Here is an 18,508-nt window from a genome sequence, read left to right as displayed (position 1 = left end):
AAAGGGTTGGGGGGAGGGAACAGAATTTATGTTTTGTTTTAATTGAAGAAATGAGACTAAGGTCCCCTTACAAGGGGCCGACAGGGGGTGGGGAGTGGGTAGGGACATGAAATGTCCTCCTACCTCATTCAGGAGAAAAACATAAACTAAACAAACAAAATCTATCCCCCAAAGCATTGAGGAAGTGCTATGATGGAGGTGTTGTAAGGAGCTGGGAGAGCCCAGAGGAGGGGCAGTCTAACTGCTAGGGTGGGGTGATGAAGGCTGCTAGATATTGGACTTGGTATAATAAAGCATTAATGATGAAGAATGAGCTAAGAATTATCCTGCCTAGAATAAATCTTTATTTTAATACTTCCCTTCAAGCACAGGCTTCACTGAGGAGGTGAAACTTGAGCTGAGGCTTAAATAAGTTGGAGTTTGTTAGGCGAAGAGGGGAGGCGCAGAGGGGAAGAGGGAAGAACAAGAGCCTTCCAGCCAGAAAGACCATATGAACAAAGTTAAAGAGGTATGATCCATGCCCAACGTGTCTGGAGATCAGAAAGACTTCTAGTGAGGTAGAAGAGCCTAAGATGTAGAGTGTGGGGGAGTGAGTGGCATGTAGACAATGTTGGAAAGGCAAAATAGTACTCATTTTTTGACGCATATGCGACATACTATGTGCCAGGTGCTGTGCTAGGCTCTAGGGGATAAATAGACATGGCTCTTCACCTCACAGAGCTCCAAATATAGCTAAGGTAGACTGTAATTATACACAGTATGCCCAGTGCTGTGACATGAGGAAGCATAGAATGGCCCCATGGCACACCTAATTCAACCTGAGGGATGTTAAGAAAGCCTTCCCAGAGGAAGTGACATATTAAGTGAACTTTTTTTTTTTTTTTTTTTTTTTTAAGACGGAGTCTCACTTTGTTGCCCAGGCTGGAGTGCAGTGGCCTGATCTCGCTCACTGCAAACTCCATCTCCTGGGTTCATGCCATTCTCCTGCCTCAGCCTCCCAAGTAGCTGGGACTACAGGCGCCTGCCACAACACCCGGTTAATTTTTTGTAATTTTAGTAGAGACGGGGTTTCACTGTGTTAGCCAGGATGGTCTCGATCTCCTGACCTCGTGATCCACCCACCTCGGCCTCCCAAAGTGCTGGGATTACAGGCGTGAGCCACCGCGCCCGGCCCATATTAACTGAACTTAAAGGTGAGTAAAAGTTAGCTGTTCCAGATGAGGGTAAATGAACATGTGAAGGCCCTGAAAAAAGCAGGACCGTTTGTTGAAGCAACTGAAAGAAGTCCGATGTGGTTGAAGTATGGAGCGTTATGGTGGAGAGGTGGTGAGAGATGACATGAGAGAGAAAGACAGAGGCCACGACATGGGGTCTTTTAGCCACATATACACCACATGTTCTCACTCATAGGTGGGAACTGAACAATGAGATCACTTGGACTCGGGAAGGGGAACATCACACACCGGGGCCTATCATGGGGAGGGGGGAGGGGGGAGGGATTGCATTGGGAGTTATACCTGATGTAAATGACTAGTTGATGGGTGCTGACGAGTTGATGGGTGCAGCACACCAACATGGCACAAGTATACATATGTAACAAACCTGCACGTTATGCACATGTACCCTAGAACTTAAAGTATAATAATAATAAAAGAAAAAAAAAATAGAAGCTTGAATTTCCCCCGAAGAGCACTCAGAGAGTCATTAAAGAGTTTTAAGCAGGAGAGTGTGATGAGCAGATAAAAGTTGTAAATAGATCACTCTTGCTGTAACCTTGTGGAGACTGGACCGGAGGGACACAAGAACAAGAGATAAGTCATGCATTTGGGGCTGGTGTCATGGTGGACTTTGGTTGGGCATGCTTTGCTCTGGCTGAAAAGTCCAGACCCAGTGGAAGGACTTACCAATAGTTGAGCTCCCCTGCGGTGTGCCAGGCACCACACAAAATTTCTCCTGAACAAACTTCACCAAACCCCAGCAGAATGGGGTGGGGTTATCCTCATGTTTTCAGACAGGAAATGGGAGCTTGGAGAGGTGAAGTGATCTGTCAACTGTTGAATAGCAAGAAAGTGATGGTCTGGCAGTCTTTAGACTAGACCAACTTGCCTCTGCAAAAATTTTGATATGTCTAAGTCCTGCCATTATGGCTCCCATAAAATTAGAGTTTAGCCTCTTCCCTAACTGGAACAGCAAAGGGGTTACAAATAGATTTGAGGCTGCTATCTGAAGATTCTGTTGTCTGAAAAGGTAGATTGCATACGTATGGAGAAAGCAACAAGAAAGTTGTAGGCGTTAAAGAGGTTACTTAGAAAGGGGCCCATTCTCTGTAGAAGCAACTTGGAGGTAATAGTGTAAAGAAAAAGTGGTGCCCCAAAAGCTTTGGAGGGGCTCTGGAGGAGCATCACTAGGGGGGCTGGAACTCAAGAACATCGATTCCAAAGGACTTGGAGAAATCATCTAACCTGGCCCCTGGCGTAGGAGCATCATTCTTGCTGGATTTGTTCTTCATTTTAGCACATTTTTCCTGTCTTTAAAAATGTGGGCTGGTGCATGTTCTCACTCATAAGTGGGAGTTGAACAATGAGAACAAATGGACACAGAGAAGAGAATATCACACACCCAGGCCTGTCGGGGGTGGTGGGGGGCAAGGGAGGGAGAGCATTAGGAGAAATACCTAATGTAAATGATGAGTTGATGGGTGCAGCAAACCAACACGGCACATGTATACTTATGTAACAAACCTGCATGTTGTGCATGTGTACCCCAGAAGTTAAAGTATAATTTTAAAAAATGTGGGCTGGTGTTGGTGTTTCCACTATACACAAAAAAGTAAGCGTGAGAGATAATGCATGTGATAATTAGTTTGGTTTCACTGATTTCACAATTCCACAATGTATACACATTTCAAAACTTATTGTACACCATAAATATATACAACTTGTATTTTACCAATTAAAAATATTTTAAATGTAGGCTAGAGCACCATAAGACACAATCAACAGACTGAACAGGTAACCTATGGAATGAGAGAAATATTTATGAACCATATATTAGATAAGGGATTAATATCCAGAACATATAAAGAATTCTGAAATCCAGTAACAAAACAAATAATCTTATCAAAAATGGGCAAACAACTAGAACAGACATTTCTCCAAAGTAGATATACAAATTGCCAACAAGTACATGGAAAGATGTTTAATATCCATAGTCATTAGGAAAACGCAAATCAAAAACCAAATGAGATATTAGCTTATATCCATTAGGAAAGCAATTATCAAAAAAAGTGTGTGATAGCACAATAGAGTGACCATAGTCAATAATAATTGTACATTTAAAAGTAACTAAGAGTATAATTCAATTGTTTGTAACATAAAGGATAAATGCTTGAGGAGATGAATACCCTGTTTACCCTGATGTGATTATTATGCATTGCATGCATGCATCAAAACATCTCATGTACCCCATAAATATATATACCTACTATGTACCTACAAAAATTAAAATTAAAAATTTAAAAACAACAGAAAATAAGAAATGTTGATAAGCATATAGAGAAATTGGAGCCTTTGTGCACTGTTGGTAGGAATGCAAAATGGTGCAGCTGCTATAGAAAATAGTATGGTGGTTCCTCAAGAAATCAAAAATAGAATTAGCATATGATTCAGCAGTCTCACTTCTGGGTGTACATCCTAAAGAATTGAAAGCAAGATCTCGAAGAGATATTTGTACAACCATGCTCATCGCAACATTATTCACAATAGCCAAAAGGTGGAATCAACCCAAGTGTTTATTGATAGATGAATGGGTAAACAAAATGTAATAATATACACATGCAATGGAATATTATTCAGCCTTTTAAAGGAAGGAATTTCTGACACATGCCACAACATGGACGAAACTTGAGGTCATTATGCTAAGTGAAATAAGCAGGTCACAAAAAGACAAATACTATATATTCTATATATATAAGGTATTTAAAGTAGTAAAACTCATAGAAACAGAAAGTAGAGTGGCAGCTACCAGAGGCAGAGGGGAGGGGAAAATGTGGAGTTATTTAATGAATACAGTGTTTCAGTTTTGCAAAACGAAAAAGTTCTGCAGATTTGTTTCACAATAATGTGAATATACTTAACATTACTGAACTGTATACTTAAAAATAGTTAAGACAGTAAATTTTATCTTATGTGTATTTTATCACCATTAAATTAAAAATTTATTTCAAAATGTAGACTAGGATCAATGTTTCTGGAAATCCCTTTTCTCTCCAGAAGCCTCAGGCCCCCTCTCCCTTAAGTTTTCCTGAGCTCTCCCCCTAAACCTCCTGCAGAAAGCTTTTTCAATGGGAAGAGTGAGAATGATTCTCTAACCAGGCTCCTTCAAACCTTCTTCCTCACTCTCTAGCCTGCAGGGCCCCTCCTTCTTTGCTTATACCCAATGGATATTCTTAGTTTATTTTGCGTGTGTCCATGGAATGTGCGTTCTCAGAGGTACTGGATGAAGGCTGTCAATGAGAAGGAGAAAGGTGTGGACAGCTTGTTCCAGCTCTGTAAGTTATAAGGAGCTCTGTGCTTGTCTGGCAATAGCATAGCTTTGTAGATTTTAGGCAAGCCTGTGCTTCCTCTGAAACGTTCTTTCACTGCAGGTACAAAAACACAGTAAACCGCGATCCAAAAAAAACCTGTCCACTCGTGAATGGTGCTTTGTAAGCCAGTTAATGTATAACACTTTAGAAAGCTGGGCAGGGAGCATGTTTGCTTTTCCAACAGGAACCACATCAGGGGTGTCAGATGCCAATAATCCCAGGATTCTGTGGTCACAGGCTTTGAATCTGCAGCCAAACTTTGGCATCCAGACATGGAGGCCAGTGATTTCCAACCTTTTCACCACCAAGGATCCCTTTTATTATTTTTCCCCCTGTAGCCCCCACATTTGGAAAAATTTTTATCTAGCAAAGCTGCATTTATTATGGAATAATTCATTTTCCCAATTTTTTACTCACTCAGGGCTTCTGATCCACATGAGCTAACCACACCAAAGCCAATATAATTTCAGTCAAAAGCAAAGAAACATGATATTGTACTTAGCTCCCTGTGGCTTTGTCTTGGCTGAATGTACAATTTCTATGATTTTTTTAATATTGAAAAATAGCTTAAGGGTATCATTTCCTGCCTTTAGAGAGCCCCAGATTGAGACCTGCCAACAGAAGGCAGTGGGACATTGACAGGATGACTGTCAGCTTAAGAAGCTCCAGAGCCCGTGAACCACAAGTAGAAGAGAATCTGTTGATCAGGAGGCCTCCCTGTTTCATTTCACTAACTTCAGTTTATTTCTCGTCTATAAACAGAATGATGAAATAAATGGTTCCCAAAACAAGAATAATAAATGTTTACCAAGCACCTGGGTAAACAGTTTTTATTCTTGTTTTGGGTAACATCTCTTTTATCCTGGTACAGTGACAAGACAACTCTCAGACATAGGGATCTGCCTCCCCCAAGGCTGATCCAAGTATTCTCCCCAAATCTAAAGTATACTTCCTCTGGATCAGGGATCTTGTATGAGAAGGTGTCTTAGAGGCTTATCTAAGCCAAATGTCTCCTACCACACTGAATACAAATGGAAATGTCTACTTGTCTTTTTATGCTACTAGACTGGAAGCCCCTTGAGGTCGAGGACCTTGTCTGATTTTTCTTGGCACCTCTGCATACCACAAGTGCAGGATGGTGCCTGACAATCAACAAGTGCTAGTGAAATACATGACAGTGAGTTCATCAAATGAATAGTTGAATTACTGGGGACAGAAACTAGACTGTGATGTGAGCTTCTTGAGGGAAGACAGCGTCTTATTTGTGTCTGGGTTTCCAGTGTTCCACAAAGTTGACCACTCAACAAGTGCCTGAGTGAATGAATAAATGGATGAGTCACTATCAAAGAGTTGGCTGTATACCCAGGGGTGACCCATAGAACAGCTATTACAGGCACACGAGTCAGAAGCAACAGGTAAAACTCTTTCCTCACCATTTATTTTCGTAAGTTGTCACCCAGCAGTGCTCTGTCTCTGGCTAATAGTTGGCCACCATATCTCTTTCTGCAAGAGTTCGTGTAACTCCCTCTTTTCTCCCTACCTCACCACCCTCCCACCTTGCCATTGTTTGCATACATAAGTCCACACGCACTAGTCCTACAAAACAACATGGGTCGGAACCCTGGCACCCCATTTTGGGAAGGTTGCTGACCCCTGCTCTAAAAGAAGCTCAGAAAGGCCTAAGAATGAATGCAGCCTAGACATGTCTCTCTCTGTGGTGTCACTGGATGCGATTTAAGCAGAGGCATTCCTGCAGTTGTTACACCCAGGCAAGTGTGGGGAATGAAACAGTTGTCTGTGACTGATTTAAACTGTGGTTTTTGACAACTGTGCCTGGGATTGAAGTGTCCCATCTGTTAATTTTAGTGTTCAAGGGAGGTGTGAACATGGCTCCAATAGCAGCAGCTACAATTCTGTGAGGTCCATGACAACTCAAGAAAAGTTTCTGTCCCCAAACCAAACTGGGCATTTTCTCTGCATCTAAATGCTGTTTAATTAATACCGTTATTTCTGGTAGGATCCTGGAATACAGGAACAAGGTAGGGAGAATATGGAGGGGGCAGTGAGGGGAATGGAGGGAAGCCTCTTTTCAAATATTTAAGAAACAAGCAAGACTATCTTTACGTAAAGGTCATGAAAAGGTCCCCTTCTCAAATTCCTGTCCCTACCCTATCCTCACCCCATCACCATCCCCCTTTAAGCCTACAGTCTCATGGCAACCCTTGTTTCTAGCAAAGGCATTGCAGGCTCCCATTCTAATTTGAACATTATTAAGACATTATCAAACCATTAACGTTTACTGTGAATTTGTCTAATCAGGTTTGTGCTAGTAACATGATGGAGCCCTAAGAAAAAGTGACATGGTTTGGTTGGAGGAAGGAAAGAGAACTAGTTAGTGAGAGAAAAAGATCCTTCCTAAAGAAGGTGGTTCTGGGTGAGACTCTGCCAGTGACAGAAAGTGAGGGCGCTGTGTGCAGAAGGGCAAGATGGAGCTATTGAAATCCAAAGAGAAGGGAGGGTGGACAATGGAGGTGAAGGAACCCTAGGCACACAATTTCGTCATTGGTGGGCCCTTGTTCACCATTTCCATTTCAGAGGATCTTGGCACGAAAGAAGTTTCAATTATATTACCCACCCCCAGTGGCAGCCTTCCCAGCTGCCCCAGTCAACTAATCCATGACTGTCTCTACAGCTATATTTGTCTAGGCAGGCTCTTGTGTCTACACATACCAACTTGCAGAACTCACGTAAACTCCTAACTCCTCTACATTTAGGCTCTACCCAGTCTGATCTCCCGCTATTTGCCAACATGAACTCTTAAGCCCGGCCCCACCAGTCTTCTTCACTGTTCTTCCCTGAAGGCCATCCCAACACACACTACATTTCCCCTGACTCAAGACCTTAAGATCTATAGATCGCTCTACCCTATACCCCAAATACCTGCTTTGTCTAAAAGCACTATTATCCTTTCAGGCCCAGCTCAAGTCTCTCCTATTCCATAAAGAAGTTCCCCTGGAAACCCTCCAGAGGAGCCTTTTTATCTGGGTAAAATTGTCATACCAATCTTGGAAGTATTTGTGGATGCCCCATTCCAGAGACTGTCCATCTCTTTTGGATGGGGTATCTCAGGATTAGAAGCTTATAGAGAAGGAGAAAAGTAATGAAGGAAGGAAGGAAGTAGCTCACTAAGAGTATCTCCAGATCCCAAACTTGGGTCCGCCCAGCTAACCATGGCAGTATGGCACAATGAAAGTAACCAGGCTTTGTCATCATCAGAAAACTTTGGTTTGAATCTATTTTGCCACTGAGACATCCATCTTACTATTGTGAAAGCTAAGCAAGAAGATATACAGGAAGCACATTGTACATGATGGGTGCTCGGTCTAAATTAGCCAAATCAGAAGTGCTAAGGAAGAGTTTGCTTCCTGTGCTTGGAATATCAGCTTATTTGATGGCAGTGTGCCTGTGTTAATTCTCTAAACCTGTCACTCCCAGTGCATTCCAGCAGTCCAAAACTCCCATCACTCTTTAACCCTTTCCTTTGGTACCTGCTTAAAGGATCCAAGATTTATCCAGTCATCAGGGTAGGAGCAAACCTCAGGGTGGGAGTAGACCTCTTATGTACATGAAGTGGGTGTCAGGTCTACACTCTCTGGGGTTTTGTTTTCTCACTGTCTGGGGAATGTAATGTGTTCTATTATCTTTTCCCACTCCCATCCCTTAGCTACTCCTCACTACGTTTCATATTATCAAAGCCTTCAAGGTTCAGTTCAATTCTTTCATCTCATGAATCCTCTGCCCATGTTCTATCATTTGTAATACATCTTGTACATATTCACACTTAACTCTACTACAAACTGGGTTGTACAGAATGGGAATGTTTCACTTCTGTTTCTCTTTCCTCCCACAAGGAGAATGGAAGCAATCTGAGAGCTAGGGACAATTACATCTTTTTTCTGCATCCTTGCATTCCTTCAGGAAGTAAGCACTATGCTAAGCACTAGGGATACAGAGATCAACTTGACATAGTCTCTGCCCTCAAAATGAGACAAACACGTCAAATAAAGATTTAAAAGGAGTGCTGTGCCATTTGAGGTTGCTGGCCAGGGGAGGGTATTCGAGGCAGAGAAAAGGGCATATGGAAAGGTCTAGAGAAAAAAAAAAGGCATGCCATGTTCTGGGGGTGATTAGAGTGCAGTATAGTGGGAGCTTGACCACATGGCAGGAAATAAACCTGGAAGTGGAGTAAGGCCACCTCTAAAGGGCCTGGAAGCAATGTGGAGCCAAGGGAGGTTTCTCTATCAAAGCAGTTATCACATTTTATACCAACTATTCATTCACTTTTCAGTTTACCTTACAGCAGTGGTTCTCAACTGGGTGTATTTTTGCCTACCAGGAGACATTGGCCATGTGTGTAGACATTTTTGATTGACACAACTTGGAGGAAGGATGTTACTGCCTTCTAGGGGTACAGGCCAGGGATGTTGCTAAACACCGTACAATGCACAGAACAGCCCCCACCCCAACACACATAACAAAGAATTATTCAATCCCCAATGTCAACAGTACTGTAGTTAAGCAATGCTGTCCTACAAGAACACTCTTTGTTCCTTGAGGGCAGGAACTGTGTCTCCAAGGCCGAGCAGGTTCTTAGATATTGTGAGTGCTTGAGTGATTAATAAATATTGAGTGAATGAAAGGGTGGCTGATGTAAGATCCTTTTCTGGGAAAAGTATGTGTCTAAATAAGTACTGCTCTGTTTAGTTACCCTCTTTCTCAACACATGTCCTGTATGTCTCTCTCCACCTATTAGAATATAGCTCCATGGGGGCAGAGACTCTAGCTTGTCCACTGTTGTCTCACTAGCAATGAGGTGAATGACCAGCAAATATTAGGTGCTCATAAATGTTTTTTGAATGAATGAATGATAGACTTGAAGGTTAAGCTTGGGGAAGCCAGGATTTGAAGTAGGTGGGACTTGCCCTTCTTCCCTGTTATGATGCAGAAAGGGGAGACTGACCTCTCTGAAAATCTTCTGTACTGAATTCCCCAAAACCCATGGGGTGGCAGAGAGTGATGTCTTTTGGACCATGACTTCTAATTTTTAGATGTTTAATTGTGGCGTGTTTTGGTATGGATTTCTTTGAGTTTATTCTGTTTCAGGTCACTAAGCTTCTTGAATTTTTAGGTTTATGTCATGACAAATTTGGAAAATTCATAGCCAGTACCTCTTCAAATATATTTTAGCCCCACACTCCTTACTCGTTCCTTCCAGAACTCCAATGATACACATGTTAGCACTTTTGTTATTGTCTCACAGCTAGCTCCCTGGGTCCCTGTTCATTTTTTTTCAGTCATTTTCTCTCTTTTTTTTTTCATGTTGGGTAAATGTTACAAACCTATCTTCAAGCTCACTGATTATACCCTCTGTTATCTCTACCATTGAGCCCATTCAGTGAGTATTTTTTATTTCAGTTATTGTGTTTTTAAGTTCTATAATTTCCCTTTGGTTCTTGTTAACATTTTCTATTTCTTTACTGAGATTATCCAGTTTTTCCTTTGTTTCCAGAGAATTAGTAATTGCTTGTTGAAACCAACTAGCCACGCCTCACATCACCTTGTTCAGTCTCTTTGCTGCTAGCTGGTAGTGGAGACTCAGCTCACTGCTAAGCTGACCCTGCTCTGATGGGGGAATAAGAGGACTAACTTTCTGCCAGGCAGGGGATAGAATATCAGCTCTCCACTCAGCCCCACTGAAACCCCAGAGGAGTGGTATGCAGTTGTGCCATTGATGTTTAGTTGGAATAGAGTGAGTATTGCCAAAAAAGGTCTTCTATTGTTAGGTAACTTTTTCCCCAGTCCTGTGGCTACAATGAACAGGCTTTACTTGGAACACTTTTTTTCATCTGTGCTTGTGGGACGTTTCAGGTTGGAGTCTTCTACAACATCCTATCTGAGATATATGGGAGGAAAAAAGAAAACCCAGGGTATTCAAGGTTGTGTTGTTTCTCAGGTCCTTAGGTGCTTAGCTTGTCTGCCTTCTTCTTCCCACATTTCAGCCTTCTTATGTTTGTTTGTTGTATTATAGCCAGCATTTTTTAGTTGTAAGAGGGAGGACTGGGAATGAGGGTGGGGAATGGGACTCCTCTGTCTCAGCCAGAACTGGATGTCTGGGCCATGCATTTTAACCTTACTTCTTATTTCAGGCATCTGGATCAAGCCAGCCACCACCTGCTAGCAGAGGCTTAGGGATGTGTATGTAATAATCAGACTGGTGGTCAACTGAGATGTCTTACATTTCTGTTCACATGAAAGTTTTCATAGTGCTTTCCTATCCATGATTTTATTTGATCCTCATGACAGCCCAATGAGAAAAGTACTATTGTCACACATGAGGAAACTGACACACCCAGAAATTAATTATCTCCAGGGTGTCAAAGCTGGCATTTGAGCCCAGGTCTCCAGGCTATAATTTAGTGCTCCATCCATTGTACACTTTCTGAATGGCCACCAGCCTGATTTGCTTTTCACCAGCCTCCCTTTTGTCAATGGGCACCAGAGTTTTCCAGCATGCCTTCTGCCTCTGGGTTCCACCCTCTCTTGCTCTATATCTGATCTATGGAGCAGCAGTCCAGTCCATCAGTCAGCAGGGATTTACCAATGCCCAGAACTGTGACTACACAGTGAATGGATCCCAAAGAGCCATTTGGGCCTCCGTCATCTCAGTCAATTCAGACTAGCTGGGAGGGGCTGCAAAGGGGGTGACGGTCAGTGTTCGGTAGATGTTGCAGCTGTGGGGATTTAGCAGAAATGTTAACTTGGGCCAGGACCTGTGTAGTTGCATAGTATTCTGTGCTTGGAGGGGCCCCACATCTAGTTTAATGTTCTGCAGTGGCTGTCTTGAAATTCCTAGTACATTTTGAACAAGAGGCCCCACATTTTCATTTTGCACTAGGCCCAGCAAATTATGTAGCTGGTTCTAGCTGGGGCCCATTGTAACCAGGCCTCAGGAAGCAGAGTTTATTCTCTCAGCAAAGAGCAGAGGAACCTGAAAAGTTATGGCCTTGAATGAAGCGTGAAATCTACTCCTTCAAATTTCACACCACACTCCCATTCCACCACACTCAGTCAGGCTCAGCGACCTGTGTTGTTCCCTGGAGAATGATTTCCCTGAGCTGGAAGTCCCACCACCTTGTCTCCAAGTCTTGGCTGAACTACTCAAACCTACAAGATTATTGTAACATCATCTTTAAAAGGAAACTTCTGTCAGATCAGAGAGAATACACTTGATTTATATATATATATTTATTATAAAATTTAATGTATATATAAATATATATTCCCACTACATATTATCTCATTTTTCATTGAATCATCTTACATATATTGAATTTATATATATATGCACACGTTATATGTGTTAAATTTATATATATGTCTGTTCCCACTACATATTATCTCCTTTTTCACTGAATTTTTTTAAAGATTATTGTATATTCACATGCAGTTGTAAGAAATAGTACAAAGAGATTCTGTTTACCCTTTTCTCAACTTTCCCCAATAATATTTTGCAAAACTTTAGTATAATATCACAACTAGGATATTGACACTGATACAATTCACCAGTCTTATTCAGAGTTCTCATTTTACTCATATTCATCTGTGCATATACATTTAGTTCTATATAATTTTAAACACATTAGGTTCATGTATCTACCATCAGAGTCAAGATACTGAAAAGTGCCATCACCTCAAAGATCCTTTGTGGTATTGCCCTTTTATAACCACACCCACCTCCCTCCTGCAACACAGCTTCTCCCCACCCCCAAACCCTGGCAAATGCTAATCCATTCTCCATTTCTAAAACTAGGACATCTGGGCTATTTCCAGTTTTTGTCTATTATGAATATAACCTTTGTTTTTGAACATGTGTTCTTCTCATGAATTCACAGCCACTTAAATGATTAATAAAGCAATATTTGTCAAGAAAAATCTTTTAATCCCCTATTAGTCAATGATTATTTTCAATTTAGGGGCAACATAGTCTAGGGGAAAGCAGGAGGTCTTTGGAGTTGGAAGAATTGTTTTTTAGAAGCAGGGGCTTCACAATTTCCTTCTTTTGTGGCCTTAGCCTGGTTACTTAAATACCCCTGAGCACCCAGCAGGTGCCCCCCTCTGATAACCAAGAAAAACACTATCTCTGCTACAGAGTTGTTTCTGTGAAGACTAAATGAGATAGCACAGGAAAGCTCCCAGTACTTTGAGGCTTTCCATACCTATTTAGTCTCTTCTCTTTTGGTACTAATTGAGGAGGGAAGGAGGAGAAGGAGTCTAAGATAGTGAAAAGTTAGAATTGTAAATTTTTAATGTAGTTTTAATACTCCAAAGTATTTATGATAAGGGAAAAATTGGACAGGAATGACCAGGATTTACAAGTAGCTTAATGAGATTTCTAAAGAGCTCTAGGAATGAACTGGGAAAACTCTTAACCAAGTCAAACAAGACTTTTCCCTATCTCTCACTGTCTCTCCCATGATGGAGGAGGCTTAATTAATTTAGCAGTTCTTTTTCTTTCAAGATCTGGCTATAACAAGCTACAACCTCTCTTAGTCCGATGTTTCAAAATTAGTGGATGCCAGATGAATGACATATTATGGGCATTGAAAAAGAGTCCCTTCCCTCCATGTTAGACATTTTTCATATTTCTGTTTGCTTCTAACCCCCTCCCTATCTTTACTTCACCCTCCGACTTAATTACAACTCAAGGCTGCCTCCTCCCATTTTGTTCTAATTCTATAAGCTTTCTCAGCTCTCAAAGAGTTGTTTATGTATACCTAGCTCTGACAAAGGGATACTATAATACCATCCTCCATGACTTCCACATTTAGGACAGTTTTACTTGGTTTTCTAAGCACATGTGTGTGTGTGTGAGTGCACACGCGTGTATGCACTCGCGTGTGTGGTGGGCTAATTTCAAGTCTCTTGCTAAGTTGCTACTGACTTCCATTCTGAATATCTCTGGAATTCCTTGCCAAGTATTTACTGCACATTTACTTGTTGCCTGGCTCTGTGCTTCACATTGTGGGGAGTGTAAAAGTACGGAAGCTAGAGCTGCTGTCCTCAAGGAGTCTGTAGTCTGAGGAAATCCAAGCAAACACATGAAACATTGAAGAATGATTAACTAGAACTCTGTGTGATATGATACTGACTCAAAGTGACATGATTATTCAGAAAGAGTGCAGATCACTCAGGGAGGGAGAAGGCTTCGTGGAGAAAGTAAGGTTGGAGAAGCAGAGAAGCAAGACCTGGGTAACAAGATAAGCAATACCTGGGTAGATGGAAGGGTGAGAAAGAGCAGTCACAGCCGGGGACACATCTTGAGTAAAAATATGGCGGTAGGGTTGAATCATGCTGGGAATCCAACCCACATTAAAAATGAGTACCTGATCTGTGGCTTTGTTCTTAGCTGTTGCCTTGCATTATTTGGCTCCATCCCACATTACACAACACTTCCTGACCTGTGAATTCTGGATCACCTCAATTCCTGACTTCTTGCCTTGTCTTCTGTCTGTGGCCTTGTCCACTCTCACCTGGTACCCTATGCTCAATTCTCTAGGGCTGACCCTTTCTTAGCTACAATTTATGCCTAAGACTTGGATGACATCTGTATCTAAAGTATTACCCTCCACCCAACCTTTTCCAGCCCTGAGTTTGCTACTCTAGCACCAGCCCAGTGGTGGTTATGTTTCTGAAAGTTTTGTCCAGCCCTAAGAAATGGCCACAAAGGCCAGCTAGACTAGTGCCAAGTAGTGGTGAAACCAAGCTTTTGGTGGAGAAAGAGGTTTGATGACCAAGCAAAGGGGTATGGATTTGATATAGCCAAAGATCAGCAACCACTGTAACCATTTATTTCAACTACTAGGGACAGAGGTTTCCTTTGACTAATATTGAGAAACTAGAGCCCTTTTGTTGACAAGGCAAATGAGTTGCTTCCCCTGATTAAAAAAAGTTCTGCTGACAGCCAGCAAAGCACATTTTTGTGTTAACCAGGCCAACAGAGAAGATATCCAACTTACTCTCTCCCAAAGTCTTGGTTGAACTCCACCCCAAGGCTATTTGGTTTGGAAGCTGACAGTCCATCCTCTTCCATGGCTTCTGTTCACACTTTCACTGGCCCTGGAGGATTTCAAGCTAAAAAGAGGTAAGGACGGTAGTTAGCTAGCCAAAACCAAATGACACTGCCCCACATGGCTGAGCCATACTACACCAATGTACAGCAACCCCCGCCCCTGCTAACCACTTGGCATACTGGGTGCAGCTGGCTTTTTTTCTCCCTCAGGGAACTCAATTCTACAATCTAGGGATGGAAAATGCCCAATATAGGGGAAAATATTGGGCTGGGAATGAGGCTGGAGGAAGCAAAAGATCAGAATCCAAGACTTGGGTGAGGGCTGAGATGGAATTAACCAGAATCTATAGCATCGTGGAGAAAGCAGCCACCAACTTGCTCCACAAATCCTAGGCTACCATATCAAAAGCATCCTTACCGCTATCCCCACAAGCTTTTAAAGGAGGTCCTTTTAAGATAAGTAAAATGTGCCACATTACCCAGATAATGGAACAAAATAGTAGTACAGACTGAAAACTTCCACAAAGCAAACACATGACTGATTTTTTACTTATTGAGGGTGAGATCATGTTTCTTATTATAGGCTGCCATTATAACTCCAGCAACTAGCATAGTATCTGGTATATAGTAGGAGCTCAGTAAATGCTTATTAAATGAATAAGTAAATCACCGTAATGATAACAGTAACAGCAAGTAACATTTGTTGAGCCTCAGTACTATGTCAGGCACTGCTCTAGGTACTTTATATGTATTAATTAGCTCGTTTAATCCTCACAACAACCCTCTAAAATAGGCCTGTTTTATTCCTATTTTATAGAGAAGGAAACCAAGGACTGGAAGGGCTGTGCCTTGCTCTAGAATATACAAGTAGCAAGCATCAGAGCTTTGATAAACAGTTATTAAGGGAAAGCAGGAACACTCTGGCTATCTCTTGATCATTTGTGGTGTCTTAGTAAAAATATGGTGGTAGGGTTGAATCATGCTGGGACTCCAACCCCCATTAAAAATGAGTACCTGATCTGTGATCAGGTTCATAATGATCAACCAAGTAGACTATGAGGCAGACCAAGGTGGCAATTCTTATCCTTTATTATTCTTTGTTATTTCCCCTGACTGGGATGCCATCCTCCGTCTCTTCCCTGATTCCTACATATGCACACATCATTATTTTGTTCATATTGTGATCCTACTCATTATTTAAGATCCAGTTCAAATTTCACCTCTTTTATAAAGGCTGCCTTGACTACTCTTATTAAAATAGTTCTCTCCTATTTTGGAACTCATACAACACCCATAGGCCATACCACTCATTTGGTGTTTGAAATCACATAGCATTCTGGTTAAGAGCCAGTCTTCAGAGTCAAACAGAGCCTAATTTAAATCTCAGCTCTGCCAATTTACTAGGTGTGTGGCTGTGGGCAAGTTAATTAACCTCTCCCTCAAGGAGCATGATCTTTGAACTGGAAAGAGAATTAAAGCCCAAGATAGATGAGGAGATAATAAGGGAGTCCTTAGCTGCCTTCAATGAGTTTCCAGGCCCACACAAATTATATTTGAGGCTGCTGAGAGAATGTGCAGATGTGATCACAGAGCCAGTCTTGGTAACCTTTGAAAAATTATGGCAAAAAGAAGACATGAGGGGTGCAAAGAGACAGGGAAATATCCCAATTTTTAGTGAAGGTTGGTGGTGGTGGTGTGGGGTGCAAAATATAGATCCTGGAAACTGAACACCAATGAGCATGGCATTTATCCTTGGCAAAAGTATAGAATGCACTGTTAAGCAGATCATTTGTGAGGCTTTAGAAAGGGAGCCAAATCACTAGGGGTAAGCATGGCATGACTAAAAGCAAGTAATGCCTAAGTACATTTCCTTTTTGAAAAGGGTATCTAAAAGGATAGATCACTGGGATACCATAATGTATACCATAGAATAATGTATCTGGATTTCAGCAAGACATTTGAAAAAGTCTTATGATATCTTCATGAAGAAGATGGAAAAGTAGGAGCTGGGTGGTAGCAGGAGTTATATGGATTGTTTCAAGTTTGAACAACCTCATCAAAAGAAGAGGACACTAAGGTTATGCTGCAATATTCTGTCCTGGACCCTCTCATTCAATACTTTCATCAGTCTGATCAATATAAAACATTTGTTGATATAGACCATGCATTCTCAGCGGGGGTAATATTGCTCCCAAGAGGGCAAAAATTGATTCTTGAAGAGTTAAAAAAATTTCTATTTTACATGAAACAGAGATATTCATACAGCAAATAAACATACAGCATATCTGTGGTATTAAAATTTCATGGAGAGAGATTGGGAAAAATCTCTAAAAAGACTCTTTAGGAGTGTGATAATGATAACAAAAGATTGAGAACCATTACTATGAAGAATATGATTTTGTATATGAGGCTCAAGATAAAGAAAGATCTTAAGGAGACAAATTGAAATAAACAAGGCAATGGTTTTTGAGAATGAATACAAAGCCCAGCATCCAAGTAAAATTAAAAGTCAATTTTACAAACCTAGAATCAGGCACATAGTAGTAGTTCATGCCAGAAACAACAGAGGATTTTGATTAAGCTACAGGCTACACACTGAGTAGATTTATGCCCAAAAGACAACTAGAGTGGTAAAAAGTCTGGAAACCATGTCCTATGAGGCATGGTTTAAAAGAACTGAGGATATTTAACCCAGAGGATGAATGACTTGGGGTGCCATGCTAGATATTTTAGAGGGCTGTCATGTGAAAGAGGAATTAGAAATTGTTTGTGCTTTTCCTCAACCTAAGGCAGACCCTTTTAACAGTTAGGAAATGATCAAATATGGAATAAGCTGTTTTGCAGAGGGATGAGTTTTTCAGACTGTCAGGAGGATATCTCTGCACTGAGCAAGAGGATAGATGTGGCTTCTAAGGTTCCTTCTAATTCCCAGGTTCTGTGATTCCCTACTAGATTTATAATTATGAAGGTGGAAAAGATGGCTAAAGAATATGAGCCCAGACAAAACAGCCTCCCTTGATTTTAAAACCAAAATTCCACACCAGGGATATTTGCTTGCGGAATATCTCACTGTCTAGCTGACTTGGTTGCCAATATTTAGAGGCCTAATTCTCATGGGTCCCTGTTTCCTTGTGCCCTACCTCTAGCTCAATTTCCATCTTGGCATAGAAGGTACAGAGGGAGTTGTAGGGAAATGCCAAGAAGGAGATCTCAGAGACCAGAGTTATAGAAATGCTCAGAACTGTTTTATGAAAACATTAGTATGGGCTGAGTGAGTGGAGACAGAACATGCTTCCTTTCCTTGTTGGGCTCTATGTGGCTCACTTGTTATCTCCAACCCCCCCCTTATCTCTTAGATCTTCAACTAGAGAGCAGGAGGGTTGGTACAAGAGTAGGGGTAGAAGGTAGTAATTTCAGGTTCAAGAGTTAACAGTACACTGGTCAGGAAAGCTGAAGAATGAGATGATGAGTGTCTTTACAGTTTGTGAAAATGAAACAAACAAAACAACTTGAGAATCATGTTCCTGGAATTGTGTCCAAATGAAAGTCTCCGGTTGAAGGGACCAGGACTTTGACTGATGCAGTACAGTATTTACAGGAGTCTTGCTTGGTCTTTCAGAGCAAAAACAATTATTTGCTCTCCTTTCACCTAACACTGCTGTGCAGAATCTCCATAGACTGGTTGCTAGAAATTAGGGTTCTTATAGTTGCTGTGGAATAAACTCCATTCACTTTCCTCTTGACACTCCCTTCTCTATGTCCTTGGCCAAATGTTACCTGTTGTTTCACGAAGT

The sequence above is a fragment of the Colobus angolensis genome, unplaced genomic scaffold (genome assembly GCF_000951035.1).
Source record: "Colobus angolensis palliatus isolate OR3802 unplaced genomic scaffold, Cang.pa_1.0 Scaffold324, whole genome shotgun sequence".
Lineage (NCBI taxonomy): Eukaryota > Metazoa > Chordata > Mammalia > Primates > Cercopithecidae > Colobus > Colobus angolensis.
The sequence above is the reverse complement of the archived record's forward strand: the minus strand, read 5'-3'. Positions refer to the sequence as shown.